We start from the raw sequence: 7,119 nt of genomic DNA on the forward strand, positions 1-7,119 counted from the left end.
TTTCGGTTGTCGTATTCCGGTATGTTTTCATGTACGAAGAGGGATTCTATTGTCACAGCCGCTATCAGAGATTCCTTCGTTCATTTGTACAACTACATAAAGATTTTTAGGGTTCATGAACCCTCAGACTTTTCTTCCAGCAGGTAGATAGGGCCCTGTTTGATACGCGTAGACGTTTTCCTCTTACATGGTACCGATCAAGCTCCATGCAGTTTATTCGTTGCAACACTCCTCCTTTGCTGTTCCAATTTTCGGTTGGTAAATCCATGTTTTCGAAGGAACATCCGGATGTCACTGAAATTCCTTTCGGTTGTCGTATTCCGGTATGTTTTCATGTACGAAGAGGGATTCTATTGTCACAGCCGCTATCAGAGATTCCTTCGTTCAAACTTAATTGGGTGTTTTTTTTTTTTTTTCATATTGGTAAATTTCCCCTCCTTATTTGCTTTGTGCAGCTCCGAAATGCGCCCCTTTGCTCACAAAAAGGGTTTGCATGCAACGTTTCCTGTGTTTAAATTAGAAGTTAATATGGTCATCTACAGAATAGTGTGCGTGTATTTCTTCGATGTATATAAATTCCAAGAGTCTTTCTTACTGATACACCCCATTCTACTTTGGTCATAAAACTGATTTCTGCAAGTTTCATACTGGTCGCTTTCCACTCTAGTCCATTCTTTGGTGGCGATAATGTCACCTACATAAAATATGCATAAGTTGAATTTCGTAAGGCCTTCTGGATGGGAAATGACAGCGAGGTCTTTCGACCGAAAAACAGGAATTGGTCTGTAAACTAGCAGAAAAAGCACAAGAACTCCAAGTCTCTAGAAGTCCAAACGTTACCCAGACACAATCCAAACAGGAGGCACACTGTTCAACAAGATGCTCACCAACCTACCTGTAACGAGCAACCAGGTTTGATTTGAGCGAAAATATTTGATTAACACACTCCATACACTTTTACAAGACAATGTCATTCAGAATAATGTTGAATCACCCAACAAACCAGTGGTCACCCCCACAACCTGAACAGCCAATTTTTCCCTCAATTGCAAACTAATTGAGCTCCAATGCTATTCTTCAGAGGATAACAGAAATTCGCAAATTTCTTTAACTGCTTCAACACAGAAAATTTCAGATATAGTAGAATTGGACACGGAGTCTGTTAGCTACTCAGAATAATTGAAACACACATGACAACCAGTCAGTATTCTTCGCTTCGTCAAGTACTTCAGAGCCCAACACCAAAATGACCACCGCAAGAGTATGTCAGGAGCCAGCTTGAATGCACATAGTGCCCTTGCAACCATTCACAGGGTTGCTGGAAGCTTTTCAACAGTTTAAAACCGATTCCATCCTCCTCGAGTTTTCGGAAACTTTATGTTCAACATTTACCCATATTGGACGCGATTCGCGATATACACTCATTTGCGAATTAATTCGGTTCCAGCGGCAGACTCAACTGAACATTCTTGAATCATTCGCACATGCTGTTCTTCTTCGGTTCAATGTGTTGCACAAGGCTGCCTCATGTTTCGGTTGGTACAAGCCTAGTACGTAGTACATTGCCAAGATGGAACATACTACTCATAAAGTTGTTAGGAGGGCTTCGACATCCCACAATCGTTTTTCCCTTACCGACTCTCATCGGGTTGGCGCAATCCCATGAAGTCCATCAACCTTGCGTTCTACACAGTTTCTATTTTTCCTAGGAAGAGTAGCCAAATAATGCATAGCTGAACTAACGAGTGGTTAGGTTGCTTCACAAAGAAGCAAACATTCCAATGTCAGACCCAGTTTGAATCCCACTAATGAACTACTAAATTTTGTTTGATTTAGTTTAGTTTAATTTAGTCAAAAAATCACTGAGTACTACGCAGTGACCAGCGAACTGTCTCAAGGATACCGAGGATCAGATGACGGTTGTCATGCAAAATACTCGAACCCGTCATCATTAATCATTCCAGGTAGTTCCACACACTTCTCAGGCGTATGTTGCGTGAACTTTCATAAACCTGGACATCCGAACTACATACGCATAATACCATTAATTTGTACCATATGAAGCAGGCTGGCAGAAGCGAAAAAGTTCCCACCAAATACCTCCACGACATTTGCTCCGTTATTGACGTCAAGTTGTTGATTGATGATTGCCTATGAACGCTGGCAATTATAAATTTACCGTGGCATTCCGAACGTTAACCTTTCTGGTTTTGTACAACGAGAAGTATAGTAACACTTTCCAGACGCTGCTAGTCCTTACTTAGTTGCTTGTTCGGGAAACGATGGGGTTATTTTTTATATAATGTTTCGAATTGTCTAACTGATATTTCTAGTTTCTGTTGACTCGCATAAACGGCTAATTTGAAGGAAAACACCTGAATATCCTACAACTCCATAAGATGCTTGGGAGAACGCAGTCTTTAAGAAATCGTTGAAATGCATTACACTCTAGTATGAGTTTTGTATTGGACTTCACTGCACAGTTCGTTATGAAAAATTTATTCCAAGTGTAATATCGTTACACTCAGTAAGTGGTCGCATAGCGAATCTCTAAGGTGCCGAAAAGGGCCCAAACTTTGTAGAACGTTTCGTCACCTATTCGGCCAACCAGAACACCAAAGTCCATGGATAAAAGTTTGGGGATTTCGCAGAATACGCTTCATTTTGCTACTGTCGAAATTACGACAAGGCGCCTTGCTCGGATCTAGAAAACACACAAGCCTGTCTTCTATGGTGATCCTCTAGGGTTGATCTCGGGGTAAACTGTGAGCTCCGCCCAGGCGGTTTGTTTAACCAAATAGCATTTGTGTTTACATATTTCTCATCTTTTGTCGGTAGGGTTGTTCGAGTGTTAGTTGCCTGACGAAAAATTTTACTTGCGTTCCAAGCGACCCAACTAGCAAACATAACAAAGTGTGCGCGACTGGTTGTTGTCGGTTGTCAGCCAAGTATTCACACTTGTGTATGCAGCCTAATTTGCAACAGATCGAGTAAATTTTGCCGGCTTCTGGCCACATTGTTCCCTAATTTCTGTTCAGTTTAGCAAAATTCTGCATCCGGTACGCAGTGCTTTGAAAACAGCAGCTCATTAGTTCGATAAACAGCTGTATAAGTCCTATGGGTACATTGCGAAACAACTCCAACTGTTCGGGGCCGCAATGCGCTGGCCGTGATTCGCTCCCCAGATGGAACGAAGCAGTTATTTTGCGGCACACAAAGAGAGCCAAGAATGCACGCATGCAGCCACACACACACACACACTCAACACCGAGCGCCTTCGCTAAATTTCCGATAACTATGTAGCGCCACAAATGGCGACAAATTAGCACCATGCGACCAGATGGTTACTTCGGTTAACGGCTGTTAATAATCTTCGGCATGATTGTAGGCCACTGCTTTCGTTGACTGTGTGTGGTCAATGTTCGCCCCGTCGTTGTATGATCACACAGCCGGTTCTCACAGATAACAAAAAAATCACGCGATATTCAATGCGGTTACACCGATGCATCACTGTGACACGTTTTCTGTCTGACTATGGCCAGACGTGGTTGTTTTCGGCTAAATTAAGGGCTATACACGCCATACAGTTTCATAATCACAGAAAAACACGAATCTTAATCCATAGGTCACCGTGCAAGGTCGCCGCAAGGCTGAAAAGCATCTTGTTGGCAAAATTCAAAGTGGAACTGAACCAAAAGCCTGTACAGTACATAACGAGGTATCTATATACAAATATATGTAAACATGTCAACCCCGATAGAAGAGTCATTGAGTGCCGAACATCTGCAAAGGTAAAACACAAACATGATGAGGAGTGACAAGCCTTTCGATGACGAGCTGTACCATGTGAAGCCATCTGCTTCCCTGAACTGATTGCCCGAATTTCAGATAGTAACCAGGCGTGCTGGTATCACAGGAAAAAATTTTGAAATCATTAGACCATCAAACATCTCGCGACTACTTACCAGTCAGATCGAAATGCTCGTTACTACAGATTCTGCTCCACAGCAAAGACTCGTTGTTACAAATTGTTTTGTGAAAGCAATTCATGCTTTTTACTCGATTTCGACCAAACAAACCAGCAACTCTCAGCATATCTATTATCTAATCTTGTACGAGGTATAACATTTCATCCACCTCAACTGACTGAATAATACCAGTAAACTATTCAAAAGCGAAACTCCAAGGAATTGTGATTAGTTATGATCAAATCTCCATGTAAATATGCCTGCTTACTCTAGCACCGTAACTGTTGACGCCTTTAAAAAAATGGACACTCACGGACGGAACGACTTAAGCGAAAAATTTAGTTTCCCCGAGTAAAAGGAGAGCAGTGTACTGGAGTTTCGAGTGAATGTCTGTAGATTTAAATCGAAGCATCCTTGAGCGAATCCCGTGTTGGTTGATGAAAGGCTGAGTTGAAGGGTATTGCTGACGCTAAGGTTACAAAACCTTAGTCTGCTGTGTACCTCAAAACTTCATCAAAGTTTGAGGGGTCCTGCTCTGGATTAAACGTATTCGAGCAAATACCCGATTTCCAGTTTTAAATTCGTTTATGCATCACACACATCGATTATCTATGTTCTCGAAATTGCCGTACAGTCCGCCACATAGCTACTAGCACCCCCGTTGTTCAATGGTAGGTGATATCGCTGTTATCGCATACTAGCAGGTACGCACAATTTTTGAGTCAAATTTCGACGTCATGGCTAATAGGAGAATAGAACTTGTCTGTGAACGCATGCCCAGGTAAACAACGGCGGTTTGTGACTGAATTCAAGTACAACTCTATGCGGACTGTTTTCTTACCCTACTTACATCATTTCATTTTAGGTGAATTCAGTTTCCTGCGGCTGACAAAGATGGAATCGAAGCTAGCAGCAGGAGTAGCAAGCAGGAAATCATAAAGTTCAAAAACCCGGACTTGTGGTGTGTATTGTGGTGCTGATTGTTAGTCAGCAGCTTTAAAATGTTTGCGTTATCTTCTAAAAAGAGTCCAACTTATTCAGCTGATTCAAAATCTTCCGGATAGGAATAAGTCATCTCAGTAGGTTTCCAGGCAAATATGAATACCGTGTTTATTCAGCAGCCAAACTGACAACTCCAAAAGTTGTTTTTTCACCGGATGTGCCATTCGTATTCCAGCCCAGCAAGGCGTTGTGTGTTCTACTAGTGCCATTGGTATTCACAGTCAAAATAAATAATACGTTTGTGTACGAAGAATAGTTATACCGGCGTTTAAAAACCCATCCTCCTAGCATACCACGAATGGTCTTTGCCAGGAGTGATCCTTCACGGAATATATTACTTATAAGGTTACTGAAAATTTTTCGAAGCCCATGACCGGTTTTGCCCTTCTTGAGACTCATCAGGTAGACGCGGTTCCAAAATTTCCCCAAACTTACCGAAAATGAGAAATTCAGCTGGGATTATGTTTAGTCTTCTGTTAAATCAGGCCAGTTTGCAAATGAGTTCATTTCGCGAGAAGATACTCATTCGCTAATTGAGTATTCCTCTTGGTTCAATTTATTCAAGTATTATAAATGTTTACCAATACTCATCACATGATTACTCTGTTTCACTGCAACATGCTTACGAAATTCCTGCTGCGTCTTCCGGTGAGAAACTTGACAACTTCTGAGATGAATCCCTTTTCCTTGAATGCCATCTTAACAGGGGACTCCTTGTCTATTCAAATGCGAAGAACATACCCAGTGAGAGTATGGTCTTTATATGAGGCCCTTTTGTTAGAGGGACTGCATTGGGGGCAGCCCATGAAGCCATTATAAGACGGAATGTGCTCAAACATGCACACATACATACACCCATGCAGCTATACGTATTTTGCCGAGCATCTTCAATCCATATAGTAGACGTGAAGCGTATCGGCTTCCACCATGTTGACAAAATATTCTGTGTCATTAGATTTAACCAGACTGATTTCAGACATATCATTGCGAAACTTGGGGAGCTCAGAATATGGCCTTTTAGTCTGAGGGATTTTCTTGTGCAGAAAGTTGTCTATTCCCCCGAAAACAAACTGGGCCTCTCTCCAGCGATATGTAGTAAGAGTTGGGTGCGTGCGGAGACTAGGCCACACGTTAGGTCGTTTTGGTAAGCTGAATATCCTAATGAACGTTCGTGTCAAGTTAACCACAATGCTTTTTCGAATTATGAGCCTTGAAGCCATTTCGAGTCCCACCGAATTCGTATCATGACAAAACTCCAAACAGATACTCTGTAAACTACGGCTTATAAACACGAATCACTTGACGTGCAGCTACAGTATGTAAACTAGGTTGCCCACCATTTAACTGAGTCCATCAAATGTGTAACGCGTTACTGTCATAAATTTGTCGTCCAGTTGCACTCGCCCAATGGAAAATGTCTAGCGATTCGGCTTACCTAGTATGGCACATCGACTTGAAGCTCGCACAACCGATTGCGTTGTTCTAACAATAGTACGAGCCTCGTCTGAAGAATAGGGTTGTACTGTTTTGGGACTCAAAAGTGCTTGTGGCTTTGCTTGGTTTTGCAACCTTTCCCGCTTGCCGACATAGCCCTAAGTGGTAGTCAGCTAAGCTGCTTGACGATGAAGGTTTGTAATGACCTAATGATCCATACGACGGACGCGTTTGGCCGTGCTACAAGTAAGGGTGGCCAGATTCTAGAAAGCTCTCAGCCAGATTGATAAACAATATGAACGAACTGTGACAATTTGGTATCCCGTAGGAATGCACATGCATCCCCCATCAATGTGCCGTTTGGCGAATAGTGTAGATTTTTTCTAGAAAGGGTAGAGATTTATTTGATCACTTTTCTATTCTTATACCTGGGATGTTCCTTTCTTTTAGTAAGTAAAAAAAGTAAAAATCCGAATAATCCTTAAGCACAATATGCTACCAGAATCCTCTTGTTCATTCCCCTTCCTGCATGAAAGGCGCAATGTTTCGTGGCTGCTCTCATTTCACGCGTCATAGGTTTTGGATAAGAGAAGCCGTACTGCATCAATTCGTTAGAAATAAACCGATTACTATTCTGGCCTTTTCGGAGCAATCGATCTCAGTGCTATCCTGAAGGGACTGGATTTATGAAGAATAGGCAATGTGTAACCCTGTA

This window comes from Opisthorchis viverrini (genome assembly GCF_000715545.1).
Source record: "Opisthorchis viverrini unplaced genomic scaffold opera_v5_239, whole genome shotgun sequence".
NCBI classification, from domain to species: domain Eukaryota; kingdom Metazoa; phylum Platyhelminthes; class Trematoda; order Opisthorchiida; family Opisthorchiidae; genus Opisthorchis; species Opisthorchis viverrini.